This window comes from Meriones unguiculatus, chromosome 9, assembly GCF_030254825.1.
Source record: "Meriones unguiculatus strain TT.TT164.6M chromosome 9, Bangor_MerUng_6.1, whole genome shotgun sequence".
Lineage (NCBI taxonomy): Eukaryota > Metazoa > Chordata > Mammalia > Rodentia > Muridae > Meriones > Meriones unguiculatus.
In genome coordinates this window covers 114,748,996-114,770,689 of record NC_083357.1, presented here as the reverse complement: position 1 = coordinate 114,770,689, position 21,694 = coordinate 114,748,996, and the positions used below count along the sequence as shown (strand labels likewise).

The window sequence follows — 21,694 nt, the reverse complement described above, 5'->3', positions numbered from 1 at the left end:
AAAAAAATTTCAGACACAGTTTCTTTAGTTTTAGTCCTCTTAGATCCGCTGGCTAGGTCAGTTTTCATAGTCGTCATAAGCAATTGGATTGGGCTTAGCCAAACTCCTTGGGCTGACTGGGAGGACAGGAGCAGAGCCTATAAAAAAGTTTTTCTTCAAGCTGGAATCTCCTTTTGCATCCTTGTCCTTAGTTTGAATCTCAACTTCTTTGTCACTGACCCTCCATGGTTGCTGTGATGGTCCTCTTCCTACAGCCAGCTTACTTTGTTCACGGAGCCTGAGAAACCACTCAGAACTTTTAGCACTGGACACTGGGGACCCTGAGTGACATACGTCCTCCCAAAAGGCTGCACCTTCTAAACCCCCACCCCGAAAACGGGTGTTCAAATGTTTGAGACTATTGGGGCCATTTCTCGTTCAAACCACCGCATTTCCCGGAGTCTTGGGGACCATCATGGAGGAAGAGGTGAGACTGGTTACAGCTGTCCAGACAGGCAGGCAGGCACAGAAAAGAACAGCGGCTGGTTGTCCAAAGAGTCAGAGGAAACCATCAAGTCTTCGCTGGAGTGTTCTGAGGAGACCGTGAGAAGTAGCTGGAAAATACGTGTAAATGTCTTTTCCTGTCTCCTCCTTCCATTCGAAGCATCCCTGTTTCCTCTCCAGATCTTTCTTTTGGTCTCTCTCTCCTCCGCACCAACTCACCTCTTTAGCTACCTGGATTTGGCTGAGCTGTTTATTGGTGTTTGCAGTAGGGGAGCTGACCGCGGTGAAGGTTTTTCTTTCACACCCGTCCATCAACTGCTAGCCTCGCTTCTCTAGGCGAAAGAAAAGCTCTCGCAAGTGGGCTCAAGGGCGGCAGGGGAGCAAACTGCCTGGAGATTAGGCAGACTGTCAGGAAGAGGCCGGGCGCACGGGGAGGGGAGGACGCCGGCCCAGCAGGTTCCTCGCAGCGCCTGGCAGAGCCGTGGCGGGGCCGGGGTGGCGGGGCCTGCAGGTCCAGAGCGTGTCCGGGACGGCGGGACCGCGTCCCCGTCTGTCCTGCGCTGGCCGAGCTCGCTCTCCGGGGGACCGGGGCGGCGCGGCTCTGCTAGAGCAGAACGGAGTGGAATTAATGGTTGACGGCGCGCGGGCGCGGCCGCTGGACCTACTCAGGGATAGTTGACTCGAGGGGACAGCGGACGCAGCGCCGAAATAGCTCAGTTGGGAGAGCGTTAGACTGAAGATCTAAAGGTCCCTGGTTCGATCCCGGGTTTCGGCAGCTAGCTTTTCGTTTTAATTTGACGGGATCCATCTATCCGGGCGTCCGCAGGAGGTCCTCTCACACCCGCAGACCTGGGGTCAACGCGAACCGCGTGCGGCTTTCTGGACCACCCCCGGAGGCCGGCGCGGAGCACGGGCGCTTCCGGGTGTCGTCGCGGGCGCCGCTGCGCGTGCGCAGTGCGGGCCCCGGGCGGAAAGCGGCGCCTCCTCCTCCCGCGCCGCTGTTTTGAGCCCAGACGGGGTTCTCCAGCCGGTGGTCTGCGGACGGAAGCGCAGCCTGTAGGCGTCGTTTTGGAGCTGGTTCGGAATGCCCCGCTGCTGAGTCCAGCGTGAGGAGCAGGAACTGTCCCCTCCTACGTGGGCCTCCTGGTCTGGACTCCCCCTCGGAGTTCCGAAGTTGTATACGGTCTGGTGTTGTCCGCCTCTGTTTTTAGTCTCTCCGTGTGTGTTTTACCTTAAAATCTAAGCCTAAAGCCGTAACCCGACAGCTTTTATTGCCTTCTCCTGAGTTCGCTCATAGATGCCGAACGCTGTCGGTTCCTGGGAATCGGGTGTGTCCTGGGAGTCCTGCGCACTACAGCGCTCTCTAACTAAGGAGGCCGTGGAGGGTAAGGGAAGACAGGCCGGCTTGGCCCTTCCGTCATGCTTTCAGAGGGATGCATACCGCCATCTTTAACTGTTCGTGAGAGTGAGGGCTCCGCGGGACACCTTATAAACACACCCTGGAGTGGACATTTCTTTCTTAATTGTCCTGCGTTCTCTATTCTCTTGAGGCCAGAACTGTGACATACAGAAGCGTTTATAATCATCCACACAGTAAAACTAGATGAGCAGTGACTGTTTAATCGGGACCTTTCATGTAGTGAGAATGCACACTTACCAGGACCCTTTTATTAGCTTTGGACCATACTTTACCTTTTCATTGGACCATGCTATATGATATCATCATGTCTCAATTTGTTCGCTGTTGAAAACTCGACCAGAAATGCAATTGCTTGAATTTGCCTCAGAGGCTAGGAATATGTAGATCTTCACAGTCATCCTTAACACGCGTGACTGCGCTTTGCCTTGCTACAAGTTCCTCACCCTCATTGGGGGTCTCTAAGGAGGGTGTGCACATGGCTGCTGGCGACTGCCATTTCTTTGTTTGGTTGCTTCTCTCTCTTTCTTTTTGGACTCACTTTTTGTGGACCAGGCTGGCCTCGAACTCACAGAGATCAGTCTGTCCCTGCCTCCTGGGATTAAAGGCATGAGCCACTATGCCCTGCCAAGACTGCCATTTGGAAGAAGGCTGGCAGGCGGCTCAGGGAGTGACATCTCAGTAAGGTCTGGGGTGCATCCAAATTAGCGCCACATGTTCCAGTGCTGGCGTGACTAGTCAAGCGCGTGGCTCCCAAAGCGTCCTGACAGACCTGAGAACGAACCTTCAGGTAGGGGGCCTGAGTTACCAAGCACAAACTCTGTGAACAATTCTGTCCTCCAAAGCTGGAAACAAAGATGACAGTAAAAGAAGGAAGGAAGGAAGGAAGGAAGGAAGGAAGGAAGGAAGGAAGGAAGGAAGGAAGGAAGGAAGGAAGGAAGGAAGGAAAGAAGGAAGGAAGGAAGGAAGGAAGAGAAAGGCATGTTACATATATTTGTGCTCTTGGGAAAAGCCAACACGATCCTCAGACATATTTAAATGAAGCCTAAGGCAAAAAAAAAAAAAGTTCTTCTTTTACACACACCACAGATCTACATAGAAAATCTTTTTAATTTAAAATTTGTTGAGAATTCTATGCACTGTATTACATGGCTCTCACCCTTCCTTCTCTCCTCTCCATAGAGAGATTTTTAAATGTTTTTTTTTCTTCAGGAAATTCATATATATCTACACTATATCCACCCCCTGTGATGGTCTGAAGAGTGGCTATATAAGGTTTATTATTGCCCTAATAATCATGGCGGTATTATCTAACCCGCTATCACAAATAACACGACATAGACACTGTTAGCTTTGTAATTGCCTTGTTTTCCGTGGGCCGGGCAGGCATTCCACCTACACTTGTCAGTATCCTCACCGTCCACCGCCCAGCCCCATACAGTGCTGCCCGCCTTAGCCATCCCCACCTGGACTACCCTCCGCCCATGATCCTTGGACCCTGATGTGGCCATAGACGAAATAAAACTTTTTAGTTTTTTCACTAAAGCTAATGACAGGAAGCAAAGGAGGGCCGAAAACAACATGCTACAACCATGTGTACACATATGACATAAGGAGTGTCCGTAGCCATGTGTACACATGACGTGAGGAGTGACCACAGCCGTGTGTACACATGACATGAGGAGTGGCCATAGCTGTGTGTACACATGACATGAGGAGTGGTCACAGCCGTGTGTACACATGACATGAGTGGCCAGAGCCACTCAGCCCGTGTTAAGTTAGGTCATAACCCCGTGAACCAGGATCGTAGCTACACGTGACATGGTGGATAGTCAGCAAGTCTCCTAGCAGCATGAGAATTCTCTCCGTCTTTCAAGCTACTTGCTGTGTTTTGATTGCCATTTTAAATGTAATGTTCGAAGAATTTTCTGGATAAACAGGTTAGAAAAGCTTTCAGGTAACAGAGGTGAAGAACTGCATGGAAGTTTTAGGTCCAGGGAATTAGAAACCAAACAGTCCAACACATAGAAACAGGGCTACGTGGCAATGTTGTACCTAATCCCCCAATTATGAACTCAGTTATTCCTGTGGGGTTATTCTTTTGCATAGGTGTGCTGGATGGGCGGGGCTCCCCTTTGAAGAGCAGCCGTTGGCCATCACAGGCCCTGGCAGCTTTCAAAACAATCAATATTCATCTCATGCCAATGCCCAGCCATCAGATCTAGACCTCTGTCATAGGACATCCTTGATATTACACAGTTGTCAGAGTGACCCCAGCCAGAGCCCTTCACATCCCCTTAATAAGCTGAGTTTAGCCATCCATCCTCAGTAAGCCAATTAAGCAAACAAATAATGGCCAAAGCAGAAAAGGGTTTATTCAATGTGCTCACCCTGGGAAGAGGGACAGAGGGAACCAGTTACACACACACACACACACACACACACACACACACACACACTCCACTTCCCAAGTCTATCTTTTGGGTCCTGACTCAGGCTCAGGTTTAAGTAGAGTTGGAGGAATGCACAGCTAAGCAGTCCCTGCCTTTGTGTGGTCCCATCCGTCACTGACTCTGCCTTGTCTCAGCTCCTGTCTTTCCTACAAGGTGGCCTGACAAATTGTCAGAGTGTGTGAAATGTCTTTCCTCCTCTGGCTGCCAGGAGGCCCAAGCCTGCATGAGATTCCCCATCTTGGGAACCATTGTTCCAATAGCCAACAGGAGAGAGTGGCATAGTGTGGCTTAGAATATTCTCATTCTGAATTCTCAACAGAGGAATCTCAAATGACTGAGAAACATTTAAAGAAATGGTCAACATCCTTAGCCATCAGGGAGATAGATGCGAATCAAAATGACTCTGAGATTCCATCTGACACTGTCAGAATGGCTAAGATCAAAAACTCAAGTGGCAACACATGCTGGAGAGGATGTGGAGCAAGGGGAACCCTCCTGCATTGCTGGTGGGAGTGCAAACATGTTCAGCCACTATGGAAATCAATAGGGCAATTTATCAGAAAATTGGGAGTCTCTACCTCAATGCTCAGCTTTTTCACTTTTGGGCCTATACCCAAAAGACACTCCATCTTACCACAAGGACTCTTGCTCGTACATGTCCTTTGCAGTTTTCTTTATAATAGCCAGAAACTGTAAACACCCTACATATCCCTCAACTGATGAATGGATACAGACAATGTGGTACATTGACACAATGGAGTATTACTCAGACGTTTAAAAAAAATGACATCATGAAATTTGCAGGCGAATAGATGGAACTAGAAAAAAATATCACCCTGACAGAGGTATTCCAGACCCAGAAAGACAAATACGGCGTGTATCCATTTATAAGTGCGTGTTCTCCATTAAGAAAATGATAACCGAGTTACAGTTCAGAGACCCAGAGAGGCATGTGCATCGCAGCCATTGCTCCAGGTTGCTGCAATATTCTGAGCACATCCTTGTTGACAGGTGTCGTTACCCTGGTCTGGGAGAGTTTCTGTCACTTACTTGCCTCAGGCCTGGTTCCTTTATTTTAAGAGAAGTAGTTAAACATTATGTGTACGTGTGAACGTGTGGCTTTGTGCTCATGAGAGCAAGCAATACCGTTGGGACCAGAAGACATCCGATCCCATGGAGCTGGAGTTATGGAGTATTGCGATCTGCCAGAGATGGCTGCTAACGGGGCTCCTCTGGGGACCAGGCTGGAGTCCTGTGTAGGAGCAGGGTGAGCTCTTAACAACTGAGCCATCTCTCCAGCGCAGAGCTGCTTCTGGGAGTGCTTCTGAGCACACAAGGACCGCATGGAGTTGGAGAGCTGGATTGACTTGAGCTTGTCCATCTAGCCCCTGTGGGGGTGACGGGGTGGGGCCCGACGCACCCACATTAAGGAAGGCGACTCAGGCCATGCTGGCCATGCTGTGCCATTTAAACTAGTAATCTGTCTGTCGTGGGAAGTGGATGGGGTCGACTTTCTGGGAATAATTCAAGAATTTTCTGGTTTTCAGTTGCCTGCAAAAAAAATCTGAGTACCATGTACATAGATTATCTCTGGCTTTCAGAACAAAAGAGGACTCAGATCCCCTGAAACTGAATATATGAATGGTTATTAGCCATTGTGGGTGCTGTGTAATGAACCGGGAATCCTTGGAAGAGCAAAGAGTGCCCTTAACAACTAAGCCATCTCTTCAGCCCTGCATGAATGAACTGTGAAGACATTAAGCTAAGTGAAAGAAGCCAGCATGGAAGACCATGCATCACATGGTATAATCCCAAATAGAAAAATATAGAGAGGCAGAAATAATGACAACGGGCATTGAACCTTTTTGACTGTAGTGAAAATAGTCTAAGACATATTGTGCCATTGGTACAATGCTTTGAATGCACTAAAATCATTGATTCACAGTTTGAATTGTTGGTGTGTGTGTGTATCTCAATGGAACCATTACAGTTCCCTAGCCCATCCTCCAATACTATCAGTTAGAATTTCTAAAGGGTTTTCAATACAAAATAGTGTTTTTTGGAACTCATTAAGGATATTTAGGTTCCAACACAGACAAAACAGCAGGTGTCCTTGTCCATGGAGCTAGGTCACCTGCATACTTAAGACAGGGTAACTGATGGTGAGTACTTACTGTCTCTCAGCTCTGAACAATCACCTCAAGACCAATGAGCCAGTGGCTGCTGAGGATACTCTAGCTGCAGCTTCCCATGGTGGACAGCGGCTCTCAGTACAGAGACTAAAGGTGCAAGACAGCAAGAGCCTTACCAGGTGGCCGGAAGCCCCTACCTCCCAATACTGTTGTATCGGGACTTGATCCTACACATGCTAAGGGATGAAGATGTAAGCCATACTAGCAGCTGATCTGACCAGGGGCTCATGAAGTACCAGGTGCTGAGCCAACCTCTGCTTCCTCCTCACAACACAGGCTGATGTTCGTGTTTTAGAGGCACAAGAGAGGCTCCCGGCCTGTAGCACACAGCCCCTCCTCGTTGGTGAGGTCTGAAACCAGACAGAAGGACCGACCCCATTGTCTCCGTTCTAGCATTATCTCACAATGACTTCCCTGACAGCCTTTCTTGAAATAGCTTCATGTTCTAAAGGATGGGCTGGATTCTGTCCTATGATTTTTCAACCAAGTTTAGGTGGACATGGCTAATTCTCTTTAAATCTTTATCATGTAATTTGCTCCGGGAATTAGGAAGCAGAATTTGTCTTTCTTGAAGAATAATTATCAAGCAAAGACACAAAGGTGATGTCTACAACTCCATCTGGCCTTACAGCCAGCATCGGTTTTGCTTCCACACTGGGAAGGTGTGGGTTTTCATCCTCTTCTTTCTATTCCAGAAAACTAGTGCTTTAGCACAGTCCAGAGCCTAGTGTGCCTGTTTTCAGAGAGAGAGGAGAAAGCTGAGCTAGGTGGTTTATTCTGTAGACTCATTAAACATTGTTATTAGATAGCAGGGCCCAGTGTTTGGGAGACAACTTGTCAGGGGTACAAAAGGCGGAAGGAATGTGTAGTTTCTGACGCTCCAGCCATTGCTGACCCCTTTGATGCAGGAGCCGATGCTGTTTCTCTCCCTATGGCCACCAGAAGAGATTAATTTTGTCATTACCCTTTCTCAATTCCTGCCTTTGACCAGAGAAAAGAGGTTAATTGTGTGCCATTTCTCAGGAGAATGAGGTATCAGCATTTTAATTCTTGATAGTTTATGAATTGTGGGCAGCTAATTAAAACTTAAAGATTAGAGGAGCTATTTTGGCTAAGAGGCCATTTGCAGGGTTGTGGAATGAACAGAACAAAGGCTTGTCTGTTCTTTTCATTCCCCCAGTGTGAATGGAACTCCAAGCTGAAAGAGCCCTGAATTGTTTCGCATAAGGAGTGTTCATTGTATTGATTCTAATTTTAATTTTGCAGCAAATGGCACAATATCTGAAAGCTATTGAGGGGTTAACATGAAGATTATTGGGAATGTTCAATAGTAAGATTTGTGCGTTAAGGCTCAGTTAGACCTTTCCTGACCTCCAGCAGACATCATAAAGTCAGGTAGGGGCCTCTTAAAGATTCTATTCGATGTCCTTCATTGTGTCTCAGCGCTTTCTATGGGTTTAGACCTTTTTTCTCACAGCTAACATTCAGTTCCTTCTCTAGACAATGGATTCTGTCAGTGGGCTTTTTCTTGACTAGTCTACCGTGTGCTTGGCTTTCAGGCAATTGCATTTCCTTGGGTATGATGTAAAACAAGGTGACCAATGGACTCTGCCACAGCTGTGCACACACTAGAAAAAGGACATCTTCAGCCCACACCATCTTCATAGATTTGAAGCTAGAAAAGTTGCAGAGTTGGACTTCAATTCCTAGGCAAACCCCACTCAGCAGTGGCCATGGCTCAAAGAACAATTTCGGTTGTAAATTTCTTAGACATTCATTTCAATATGCTGCATGTGCGTGTGTGTTGTCTCTGTGTGTGTGAATATGGGCATTGCACATGCCATGGCATGTGGGTGGAGGTCTGTGGGCACCACACAGTGGTCAGTTCTCTCTTTGTACCATGTGTGTCCTGGGGATTATACTCTGTTATCAGGCATGGTGTCAACCTTTATTCACTGACCCATCTCATGAGCCCTCTCTACTGTATGTAGCAAAAAGCCACCGTAGTGGTCTTCTTTATGTGGGGTGTTTAGGCCTCTTCCTCTCTTCCACCAATCCCCCAACCTTAAGCAGGAGAGAGAAAGGTTAGTAGGGAGAGGTCGCCCAGACCCCTTTACGTCCCCCGGCGAGTTCTCTTAGGACGCTATACCAATCTCTGTCAACCACAGACACACCAGCAAGTTCCTCCATGTCACTGCGCCCTGAAGTGTTTCTCTGTCTGTCTGCTCCAAACCGCACCATCTCTGGTCTCTCCAAACTGCTCCACGCCACATGCCAACACTGAACCCCACACAATCTCTTTCTCGGCCTCATATTTATACTCTCAGAGTCCTAGACCACGCCTCTCTCTGTGTCGCATGTGAAAGGTTGTTACCAGCTGGCAAAAGCCACCCTCCAAGTGAGACAATTACCAGGTGCAGACAAACCACAGCCCAACTAAAATCCCACGCTTGGGATTAAAGCAAAAGCATATTTACATAGCATACAAAGAAACTAAAACTTCCATTACAACATTCTTTATTTTATTGTAAAACATTATTTTTATTTCAAGTTTATGGATGTTCTCCCTGCATGTATGTGTTCCATCTGAGTGTAGTGACATTGGAGGCCAGAAACTGGCATTGGATGTCCTGGACCTGAGTTACAGGCAACTGTGAGCCATCATGTGGGTGCGAGAAAACAACCTGTGTCCTGTCCAGGGCCTCTCCAGCCCCTTCACTTGATGTCTTGAGACCGAGTCCGCCACTGAGCCTGGATTTTACTGCCTCAGTGAGGCTAGCTGGCCAGCAAGCTCAGACCTCCCTGTATCCACATCCCCAGCACTAGGTTTTGATGCAGTCATATGCCTCTGAGCCCTGTTTTTATGTGTTTCTGGGAACTCGTTCACTTAGCTCCACATGTCTGGAGGCAAGCACTTTCCCAGTGAACCATCTCACCAAAACCTCTACATGCTTTTTGCTGTCTTCTCAGGTGAAATGAGGGCAAATGAGTTGAGTCCAAGTGTTCAAATGCAAACTTCTTGGAGGGCTAAACCAGGTCTTGCAAGATCCTCCTTGTCATCTTCTCTTACCAATGAGTTAAAAACCTATCAAGCCATCCTACATGCCTGAAGTTGTTACTAGGGAAGAGACAGAGGAATAGTCTCCAAACCCTATTCAAATTACAGTCTAGGGCTGGTGAAATGGCTCCACAGCCAAAGATACCTGTTGCCAAGCCTAATGACCCAAGTTCAACCCCCAGGACCTACTTGCTGGAATGAGAGAAACATCTCCTACAAGCTGACCTCTGACCTCTCTATACATGCCATAGCACCCAAGCCACACACCCCAATAAATAAATAAATGTAATAGAAATTAAAGAATAAATCACAGCTTAGTGGGATGAAATACAGTAAACAAAAAAACTGTATGAGTAATTAATTATTTCACCTAGGTATATTGATAGAGGGAAGTTATTTTGGGATATATAAGAGAATATAATGACCAGATGTGTCTAGATGGGGATATAATGGAAGCTTTCCTGACATGACATTGATGAAGAAGAAATAACCAGTTGAGAGTGAGCAGGAAAGAAATTTTCATTTCAGTAGAGGAGTGGGGAAAAGGACCTCAAAGTGAGAAAAAATATGGTGTATTCTAAGAACTGAAATAAAGCCACAGAGTGGATGCTTATAGAAATTGAGGGTGGTGTGGATCAAGAAAGGCTACAGAGGGGGCAAGAGGCCACTTACTGTGGCCTGGAGTCCACACTCAGGATTTGAGACTTCAAAGTTCCACCAGAAACTGAAAGCTATTCAGATATTTAGTTTCAGGCAGAAATTTAAAGCAAACTTGTATTTTAAATAGTAAATCTGTCCATGAAAACCAACCAGCTGAAGGGGATGGAGAGCGAATATGAGACCTGTGCAGAGGCCACAGCCCCCATTTTGGTGACCAGCGATGGCAGGTTGAGTGTGATGCTCTAAGGTGACAAAGTGAGCAGGGATTGGAGAAGAGCTATCTAAAGGAAATATTAGAAAAGCATCAAGAATTCTCACACCAACAACAGGACACAGTTCTGGTGCCATTTCCTAAACTCTGGTTCAAAGACATGTGGCTGGAGAGAGCAATCATGAAATAAATGCCTCCAAATTTTTGTTTTGTTTGATTTTGAGACAGGCCCTTTCTATATAGACCTGTGTGTCTTGGAACTCATTGTGTAGACCAAGCTGGCCTTCCTTTGGACTTTAGATGGACTTCAAAATGGTCTGTGACTTCCATGTTGAACTGGCGGCTAGAAAATGTATTGTTTGGAGTGCTGCTAAGGGCAGTGGGAAAGATTCATTTGAAGGAACTGTTCAGAGCAAGGACGGTGGCAGCAAATGCCTGGTCACATGACTTTTCTACAACGTTAAGTTATTAGGTACAGGAAAAGGCAGATGAAGGAATTACGAGTATTTACACTGTGGTAATGACGGGAAGTGGAATTTGGGAGGGAACTGAAGCCAAGGTGGAAGGAGCAGGAAGAAAGCAAGGGTCCCGGGGGACTGAGCAGCACTTGCAGTGGACTTGGTGTTTGTTTCAGTGGCTTCCGTGACAGATAACTGCAATGTCCCAGCTTAAAGCAGCAGAAATGATCTTCATGCATAGTTCTTAAGACAGAGGTGTTGGTGCAGCTCTGGAGGTAGAAGGCACTCTCTGCATCTCCCACTTTGCAGCTCTGGAGGTAGAAGGCACTCTCTGCATCTCCCACTTTGGTGGTGACAGCCTTCCTCGGCTTATCACTCCAGCCTGCCTGTCCTCACAGTGATGTGCTGTCTACAGCCTGCGCTCAGTCTCTCTTGGGTGAACACGTGACTCATTTAGGGTTCATCTGGACAGGCTGTGACTATCCTCACCTCAAGAGTGTTGATTAAAACTGTTATAGAATAGCATTCTCAGGATTCAGGCACCAAACCCGATATGAGGGTTATCATCCAGCCTGCTACAGGGTAGCTGAATGCTGCAAAGATGGAAGGGTGTCATCACAGAGTTGGGCTTTACATGGTACAGATTGTGAAAGGTTACAGATTGGAAGTGACATGGTTTCAGATGGCGGTAATCAGGAACAGGACCCTGAGCTTGGTATTTAAGGGAGACTGAGTAATTCTCTAGCAGTAGGACACTGTGGGAGTCAACAAAGACCCGGAACCCACAATAGAGAGAAGGCAATTGCTAAAATCTTTAGGGAATGGGGAAAAGCGATTCGATGACAGTGTGAGAGATGCGGTCAGGGGCGAAATTAAACAATAAAAATGGAAGGCGGATGCCCTGGAAGCCGATTTGAACCTACGCCATCCTCTTAGCTCTCCACACTGCTTACCCCGTTATAACTTAGAAAATGACCACATTGTGAAGGGAGCGCTAACTCGCTGGTGTGCCTCCAGGTACACGGTTTTCATTTGAAATACTTGGGTTCGTTTGATTTCATGTGTGTGTGTGCATACATGTGTGTGAGGGTACAGGCACATGCGTGTGCTGCCTATGGAGGCCTGAAGAGGTCGTGATCTCATGCAGCTCGACTTAAAGGTGGTTGAGTGAATAGGGATGGGAGCTGGGCTGTGAACTCAGGTCCTCAGGACTGAGTGGCAAGGGCTCCTAACTGCTGTACCGTGGCTCCAGCCTGAGGTATATTATTTTACACGCATCATTGTGCAAACTTCGTGTTTCAGGCTAAACTCTTGAAATTTGTTCATTTTGTCTTTCTTTGGCTGATCTCAGAATTGCAAGGCTGGTAAACACAAATCACTGCTGAAAGCTTTACTGTTCAAAGTCCCTCTCCCAATAGCACACCAGCAAACCATGAATCATTAGCACAAAAGCCCTGTCGAGTCCCTTCCTTTGCACCCCGTGATTTCTGCTAGACATATTGTCCTCTGGGTAGCAGCACTGTCCAGAGCTTAGATTGCACGGAGGAAATAGCTTACCCAGTTTGTCCCTCAAGCCCTTATCTGGCCAGCTCTCCTCTTTCCCAACTGAGCTTTGCCGCTGAGCTCAGCCAGTAGTACTTGCCAGGCACGTTCAGCGAGTAGGAATCACTTACACAGACCTGGTTAGTAACCTGGAGCCGGGGTCAGCAGAACAAACGGATGCAGCTCCTACATTTCCCGCATGAGAGGAAGGAGTTCTAAGGCTAGTGAATGGGCAGGAAGCACCAAGAACCCTAGATCTCGGTTACCACATCATGCTGTAGACATGGTTTCTCTGCAGTCTGTGGGACCTCAGTTTTTAGTACCAGAACCCTCAGAACTCTGGAGTTAGAAGGTTTCCTCTATGATCTGTCTGCACATTGGAAACATCCCACTTGGAGGTCACACAGCACACCCCAATACCATGCTCCACTCTCCAGCTACCCCCCAGGTGAAGGCACGGTGCTGTGGAAGTCTAATGTGGGGATAGCCTAAACCTCAGAGGTGGTCTAAAGGATGTCCAATGTCTGCATTAAAAAGCACAGAAAAACAGGTAAATTTGATTTTAATGTATTGTTTAAGGTAATATACCCAGCATATGTCAGTTCACTATTTTCCCAATTCAAAAATTATGAAAGTTATTTTTCCAAGCTTTTCTTCAAAATCTGGCATGTAGTTAATGCTTAAGAGTATACCTCCAGAGGGGAAACAGTTAATGCTTAAGAGCATACCTCCAGAGGGGAAACTGTGGTCAGGTTGTAATGCAGGAGAGAATAATAAATAAAAAAGTTAATTACAAAAAGTGAAACAATGTTGACCAGGAATATTTTAACATACACCTGCATACACACACACACACTCATGCACACACACCGATCATGTGAAGCACACTCATTACTTGTAGAGAAGTAGCTGGAAGCCTAGAACTCAAGGTGAGCCAGTGGCTGAAGGCTTGAGAACGCTGCTAAGGTGAATGGAAGCTTCTCTGTGTGGTCACCCTGTAGCAGGCAAGCGGCCTCACACAGGGAGCCGTCTCACTGAAGTGTGTTCTGTGCTGTGAAGCTCACTGTTGCTTGGGGGGGGGGGGTCCTTTGGTCCTTTGACATAAAAACGTTTACCAGTCTGACCTGTAATTCCATGGCACCTGGGAGTAAGGGCTGGACATGGTCTGTGTACTGGTCTGAGACAGTGGCAAAGCAGAAGCCAGAAGGGCCCTTCAAGGCTGTCTAAGGTTTTATCCTCAGCCTTTATCCTTCTTCCAGCAATCCCTTAGGCAGTACCTTCACTGGACTACTCACGCTGTGACCTTCCACCCAGTGTCTCTGTTCTCCCCTTACAGAACACACAGCTCCAATAGCCCTTTGGGTTTTGAAACAGGTCTTCCAAGTTCTTCCTGAGATTTTTTTCCCTCCATGTTGGAATGCCCTTAATGTAAAGCAGATCCAACTAGTGATCCCATACAAATTGAGGTGTTTCTTTCCTTTAAAATTCATTTTTGTTTTAAATTGCATCCTGCAAGCAGGCAGCAAGAATGCCAGCTGAATAAACTAAATTGAAATATGTAACCGGAAGGGATGGGAACAATGGACACTGTTGTGACTATCTGGTCACTTCTCCAGCACAGAACTTTCCCAGGGCTCAGCTTATCACCTGATCTTTCTCTGAAGCCAGATATAGCTAGTGACTGTGTGCTGACATATCTGTCCTGAACTTATAGAATTATTGAAGGGACAACAACAACAAATCATAAGATGGTCTCTTCAGTGTCTGATATGTGAGAACAAGCTGTTTGTTATTTTGATGATACTGGAGCCACACAGCTTCTAGCACCAGGATACACAGCGACCCACAGTGGTTTCTTTTTCTTCATGTCATAGAGTACAGCACACTGTGCATGTTCTGGACATATTTGCAGACATGTTTACATGGCTGTATGCTAAGTGAAAGCAGGACCAGGGAGCAGTATGGAAGGGCCCTTCATTTGACCATTTTTCAGGTGAGCAATCTCTTTTGTCAGCCACGAGGTCAAGGGCAGAGGCTAAAACTTGTAAAGTCTTGACTGTGCGGAGGAAGAAGAGATGAATTCAAACTGAGCTGATGGCTTAGAAGAGTTTTGCACTTAAAAAGTCAATGCAGCAGAGAGCAATCTCTACAGTTGTTCAAAAGCAGCACACACTTTGATATGGGTTGGAGATGTCTACTAAGGAGACGTTCTTTTGTAGCTTACATCAAAGGTCGGGGAGGAGGCTCAAAGGCTGTTGGGACTCTACTCTTGGGATAATGTTTTTCACTTTTAAACTTTTAAGTTTGAAATAATTCCAGACTTGCAGAAAAGTTGCCCTCCAAAGCAAAACATAAAATGTAGAGAGAAATCCTGTTTACTTTCCAGACCCAGTTTCCCTGGTCACTATTTTATATAACCATTGTATTACTATCAAAACTTGGAGTGAAGAGTGATACAGTGATATTAACTCATCCAGGGATCTTGTTCAGATCCTGTCAACTTTTCTTTTAATGTCTCTTCTGATTCCAGCTTGCCCCGAGTAGTTCTTCTCTGAATATCTTCTCATCTCTGTGGTTTGTCCTGCAGTTTCTGTAGCCTGTTTCTCTGTGTTTCTCTAAATTTCTCTAAATTTGTTTTGCTGTGTGGTTTCTCATCCATCACTATTTATTTAATTGTTCATATTGTTTCAGACTTGGTCTTGAGGGCTTCCTTTAGGTTGTTCTTGCATCCCTGAGCTATCTTGCAAGTTTCTTTCCTTGTCTTCTGAATACACAAGATGTTTAGCCCTGCCCCTCTCCAATCAGCTAATCCAAAATCAACCATTTCTTCAACTGCTCTAGTCTGTGTGAGGGGAGACTGATCTCCAGAAATGAAGGTTCAGGGGCTGGGAAGATGGCTCAGTGGTTAAGAGCTTCAGGGGCTGGGGAGACGGCTCAGTGGTTAAGAGCACTGGCTGCTCTTGCAGAGGACCAATGCTTGTTTCCCAGCACCAGTGTGGCTGCTCACAACCCTGTATACCCCAGTTCTAGCGGACACAACAGTCTTATTTTACCTCCACAGACACTAAACATGCATGAAGTGCACATAAATGCATGCGCGCACACACAGACACATAAAATAAAACTTACAGTAGGTGCAACCAAGTAACCGCAGAAGGCATTAACCTTCAAAGGACAGCTTTGCGTAATGCCAAACAAGCCTTCACTCTCCTTACCGTCCAGGTGAAAAAGGCAGACATGGTAAGGCAATGGAGAAGGCCACATGTCAAGAGCATCAAGCCTCTGCTCTTCTTTTAAGACTAGCCTGGAGCCCATTTTTGTTTCCATAACAAAATGGATAGATTTTGGTGCAGATTTTCTAAACTCAGTTACAACAAGCACAACAAACCTTTGTTCTTTTTCTCCTCAAACTTAACTGAGCAACCACTGTTTCTGACACAGTACCTGGGATATACTGATGGGTAATGTGCCCACTCTCCCTATGTGGGGTAAAGACTACAGAATGACGGACATGAGAACCACTAGAGCTCAGAGACCAAAGCCTGGGAAGCTGTTTATCAGGTACCTTGAGTAGATAATGAAGCCAGATACAAGCCACTTTATATTTTAAATTATACTCTTATTTACTTTGTGTGCATGTTGTATGTATGTGTATGTTTGGGGTGCATGAGTGGAAGTCAGAGGACACCTTGGGAGTGTAATTTCTCTCCCTCCACCACATAGGTCCTAGGGATTGATCTCAGTTCTTCAAGCGTGGTGGCAGGAGCCTTGGCCCACTGAGCAATCTTCCTGGTCCTATAAATCACTTTTAACTGTAATTTTGCGCGCTTAATGGCAAATACCATCACCATGGCATGGTACGAACATTGCAGTGGAAATAACTAGCTGATTATAGATGTTTAGGGCAGAGCATTTTTGGCTCCTGCCCATTGAATGCCAGGAGCAGGTACTCCCTGGATCAAAAGCAAGTGGCCAGTGCTGCCAAGGCCACGTTCTCCTGGGTTGAGAAGTCACATTGAGGCTCATGGACACTAAGACTCTTCCTGCAGTTCACTATGAGAAGCAAAGAGGAGCAATTAGTAATAATTAAGAATCATGCGATCCCCAAGCTTTAGGAAGCACAAAACTGTAGCAGATGATTTTAGCAGAAGATTAATTGCATTTTGTGACATGCCAAGCACCCCTGTTGCCTTCTGTAAGAACGTCCAGGATTGTGCCACGTAACAGCAGCACTTTATTAATTTCACATCTTTGGATTGGGATGAAATTTTTATTTTTTTCTTGACTTTGATAAATGAGTTCATTGTACAATAAACAAGAGGGAAAGAAACCATTACTTCATTTATGCCCAATTGATGCCATTCAATTTCCAGGTTAACGATGAACATGCCCTTTATCAAGGGCTTTAATGTTAGGAAAGCTACAGCCCCTCCTTGATAGCTTTAAAAAAGGAGCTCTGGGCTGCTGTAACAGAGCACCATATGCTGGGTGGCTTTAAGCAGTACAAATGTATTCTCATCAGTGCGGGGGCAGGGCCCAGCTGCTTCTGCAGCTGCACGGAAGGCATTTTCTTTCTGTCTGGCTTCTGGTGGCTCCAGATTTTCTTGGGCTTGTTGAAGGCATCCCTGCAATCCTGCTACTACCATTGCATGGCCTTTCCCTCATGCTTCTTACTGTTTCCTTGTGTCCTTTCTTCCTTCCTCCCTCCCTCCCTCCCTCCCTCCCTCCCTCCCTCCCTCCCTTCCTTCCTTCCTTCCTTCCTTCCTTTTTTTTTCTTTCTTTCCTCCTCTTCCTCCTTCATTTGAGATAGGATCTTACTGTATCCATGGCTGGCCTGGAACCCACTATGTAGACCAGGCTGACCTTGAACTCATAGACAACAACCTGCCTCTACCTCCAGATTGGGATTAAAGACGTGCATGCACCACCAGGCCCAGCTGTGCCTTTTCTTTTGTAAAGACGCCAGTCATCATCCCAAGGCATAACCTATATCTAGGGTTGTATCATTATATAATATAATGTTATATTATATAGGATTGCATCACTATATAATATAATAGTATGTCATATAGTATTATATCTCATCATTATGAGGTCCTGAACTTTAAGTGCAAAGACCCTGTTTCCAAGTCAGGCAACGTGCATAGCTTTTCCAGAGAGACATAAAGCAATATATATTCATCCAAGATAGAAAGAAAAGCAATTCAAGGAAAGAGTCTAAGTTCAGCTTTGTGAACAAGGAGACCCAGAGGGGACAGGGGTTCCACAAGAAGAACGACAAAGCTAAGAAATCTGAGCCCTGCAGAGACTGATGCACCAACCAAGGACCATCATGGAAGAGGACCTAGACCTCCTCCTCAGATGTAGCCATAGGCATCTCAGCCTCTAGTAAGGGAAGCAGGGGCTATTTCTGACACGAACTCGGTTGCCTGCTCTTTGATCACTTCCCCCTGGTGAGGTGGCCTTGTCAGGCCACAGAGGAAGAGGATCCAGGCAGTCCAGATGAGACTTGATAAACTAGGGTCAGATGGCAGGGGAGGAGAACTCCCCCTTCCAGTGAACTAGGGGAGGGGGGTAGAAGAGAAGAAAAAGAGGGTAGGACCGGGGGAGATGAGGGAGGAGGCTACAATGGTGATATAAAATGAATAAATTGTAAAAAATAAAAAATTAAATAAAATGAAAAAAGAACAGTATTTCTTAATAAAATTGGAAGAATGCTTGAATTCCTCAACAAAGGCCAATCTCAGGAGTGTAGGGTGTAGAGCTACAATCTGGGGGAATGAATGGAGGACAGTGTGGACAGGATGATGAGGTGGGGAAGGGCATCACTCAAGATTAAAGAAAGAAATTAGGGATGCAGGCAAATGACCCCTGTGCCTACCAGCATTCCCTAGGCCCGAATCCGTGCATCTACTCTAAGGAGCCACTCAGGCTGGAGGAGTATGGCAGGGACAGAGGCAGGAGGGATGTGGAGAAGGCCGACTCGGCTATGTGGTCAGCAGCGAGACGATGGTGGGACGTTTTTGTTCACAGCACAGTCACATCAGATATACCTTACCACCCCTGACAGGTGATGATTTAAATACACCCTCGTCACCTTGGAAGTTCAGCTGCGAAAACCATGGTTACAATGGACAGAAGCTGTGAATAAAAGTTAAATCATTTCTAGCATCTTAAGATAGATCACTTGTGAGTGGGAGCTTCCTCTCCAGTACTTCGGGTGCTGTGTGATGCATCTAGAAAATTTACTACTGTGGAAGATGAAGATTGCTTAAATTGAATGGGGCTGGGGTGGTGGAGAGTATGTGGCTTTTCTCCTTGATAAATTGCTATAACATCATCCCTCAGGCGGCTGAGGGAGTTTCTTTTCTTTGGATATCATTAAGTGCCTGTCTCTGACTCCCTTCTAGCCTTTGAGTTCTTACAAATGTAAGAAATTGTGAAAGACTTTGCTCTGTCATTTCTAGGCCAGTCCCTCCCTCCCTCCCTTTCTTCCTCCTTCCTTTTTTTTTTTCCTTTTCTCCTTCATTTCGTTCCTTGCCACATAACCCAGGGTGGCCTAAAACACAGAATCCTCCTACTACATCCTCAATGCTAGGATTATGGCTGTGCACCACCACACCTAGCTTCTGCATAATTTAAAAAATGAAGTCATGTTTAAAGTGAAAGCTAGTGTTCAGTGCAGCATCATTATTCCCATTAGGCAAGGAGCGAACATACAAGGATATGGAGCATGTATTTATTCATAATGGATGTTATTCTGACTTTAAACAGGGGAATCCAGCTGTCTGAAGCAGCATAAATAAACATGAAGGACAGGGTGCCAATTCCAATGTCAGGCATAGAAAGGGCAGGGCTGGGTGATTTCATTCATGTACCAAGTCTATAAATTGTAGAGTTCTTGAAAGCAGAAAGGAGAATGGGAGTTACTGGATCTGGGAAATGGGAGAAATGGAGAGATGTTGATCCAATTGCACAAGCAAATGCATTGCCCCCTACTGGACTATGCCCCTGTGGGCTATCATTACATTTATGTGGACAGAACAGACTGTTTTTCTAGGGGCGAGTTGACGTGGCAGCCCAAGTCTTTGGCTTGTAATACTGTAGTTGTTTGTTCTCCTTCCCATGGTGAAACAAGCCATTGTTTAAGAGCCCTAGCAACGTGCTCACACCCTGGATTGGCTTCTACCAGGTTGAGATGTTCAGATGAATGAATTTGAGGGATCCCATGTACAGCCTGAGGACAATAGTCAATGATACTGTATTGTGTACATGAAACTTGCCAAGAAAATAAGTCTTACTTGTTTTTTTTTTTTTTTTCATAAAAGATATATTTATTAGCTTGGTTTGGTGCCCATTTCACTCCCTGTTGTCGATTATTCATGTTTTTTATTGAGTTATCTTTTCATTAAACAGTTTCCTAAACCAGCTGTATACCCAAATTACCACACAGAGACTAGGATTTATTTAATTAACCTAGGGCCCAATGCTGGGCAATAGTTACTCCATTCTAAACCTCTAAGCCTGCATAGTTTCCCCCATTCAGATTTCCCACATGATACTTGCTTTTAGTCATATCTTAGGTCTGGTTCATCTCTCCTCATGGTTCCAAGTCCTCTCCTGCCGATCTTTCCTAACTACTCCCACTTGCTTCCTTTTTCTCCCCTCTAGACCAGGATGTCCCACCCTATTCTCTCCATTGCTCAGCATTGGCTGGTTGTTTTATTGACAGTACAGAGAACAAATGGCATGTTTACCCAAACTTGAGACAAGTAGCACTTAGAATAAACATCATAATGCAATGTCTGGATTGAAACCAGGTAGTGGGGTAGAGAAATCAGCATTTGAATGAACAAGGGTAAATTGTATACCAATAACTCCTTCATTCCATTAGTTGTGGATTGCACCATTCCATGGGCAAGGGTCCTGGAGAAGTACTAGGAGAGCCGGGCACTAGTGCTCACCTCTGTGGATTCCAGACTACAGATGCAATGTCCCCAGATACCTCATGTTCTTGCTGCCATGACTTTCCAACAGGGATGGACTGTGTGGCCTCAAACTGTGAGCCACAAAAATACTTCCTTACATTGCTTTGTCAGGTCGTTTGTCTTAGCAATAAAAAAGCAGCCAGCACAGGGTAGAAGCGCTTTGCTGGTATACTTAAACAAAGGGTTGCTTCACCGCAGGAAGAAGAACAAACAAGTCTAGACTTAGGCTGCTGCCCCAAGTTACTCTTAGAAAGTCGCCTTTTTGTCTACGTCAACACGACAGCACTGGGAGGCACACCCTAGTGGTGAGCAATGAATTGTTTGTCAAGACGCTGCAAACTCGCCACAAAACTCGGACACTGGCTTCAAAGTGCCAGCACGCTCTGACAGTGTTGGAATACCCCCCAAGGCAGGCACAAAAGCCAAAAGCCCTTAGTAGTTTGCGAAAGAAAATATTATGCTTTGGATAGGTAAATAGCTGAATTATTTCAGTTGGCTGAGCATGGGACGGCAAAATGAAGTTCACAGATGTTACTTTGAATCTAAATGTACCAAAATCTATCTTGTGGTTAGGGAAAAGAATTTTTCCATAAATTATCTTAATTTAGTGTTTTTTTTTTTTTTTTTTTTTTTTTTGTTAGTATTTTGAGACTGGGTTTCTCTGTGTAGCCTTGGCTGTCCTGGATCACTTTGTAGACCAGGCTGGTCTCGAACTCACAGAGATCTGCCTGTCTTTGCCTCCCCTAGTGCTGGGATTAGAGGTGTGTGCTGCCATGCCCAGCTTGATGTTCATTTTTGATAGAGCACTTTAAACTAAACAAGTATGTCACTCATAGGAGACATATAAGAGGAAACGTGGCATTTGCCTTTCTGGGCCTACGTTACCTTGGCATAACTTTTCCAGTTTTACTTATTTACTTGCAAATTTTATTTTCCTTTGAGGATAAGTAAAATTATATTGTGTATAACTATTACATTTCCTGTAGCCACTTCTCAGTTGATCTAGGTTGATTCCTAGCTGTTGTGAGTAGAGCAGCAGTGAGCATGGGTGTTCAAACATCCTTTGATAGGGTAGAGGGTCTTTAGGGTTTACTGGATTTGTGGTAGTTATATTTCTAGTTTTTTTGAGAACTCTCCAGATTGATTTAAAAGGTTGCTGCACTAGTTTATACTCCCACCAACATTCTAGCATCTGTTGTCAATTGTATTCCTGGCAACGGCCATTGTGACTT

At 45.7% G+C, this 21,694-nt stretch overlaps 1 non-coding gene across 1 annotated transcript; it reads left to right on the top strand.

The window, feature by feature from the left end:
* Positions 1-1,185: 1,185 nt before the first annotated feature.
* Trnaf-gaa (transfer RNA phenylalanine (anticodon GAA)) lies at positions 1,186-1,258 on the top strand. The gene has a single exon. It is a non-coding gene; the product is annotated as a tRNA-Phe (tRNA).
* The last annotated feature ends 20,436 nt before the right edge of the window (positions 1,259-21,694 follow it).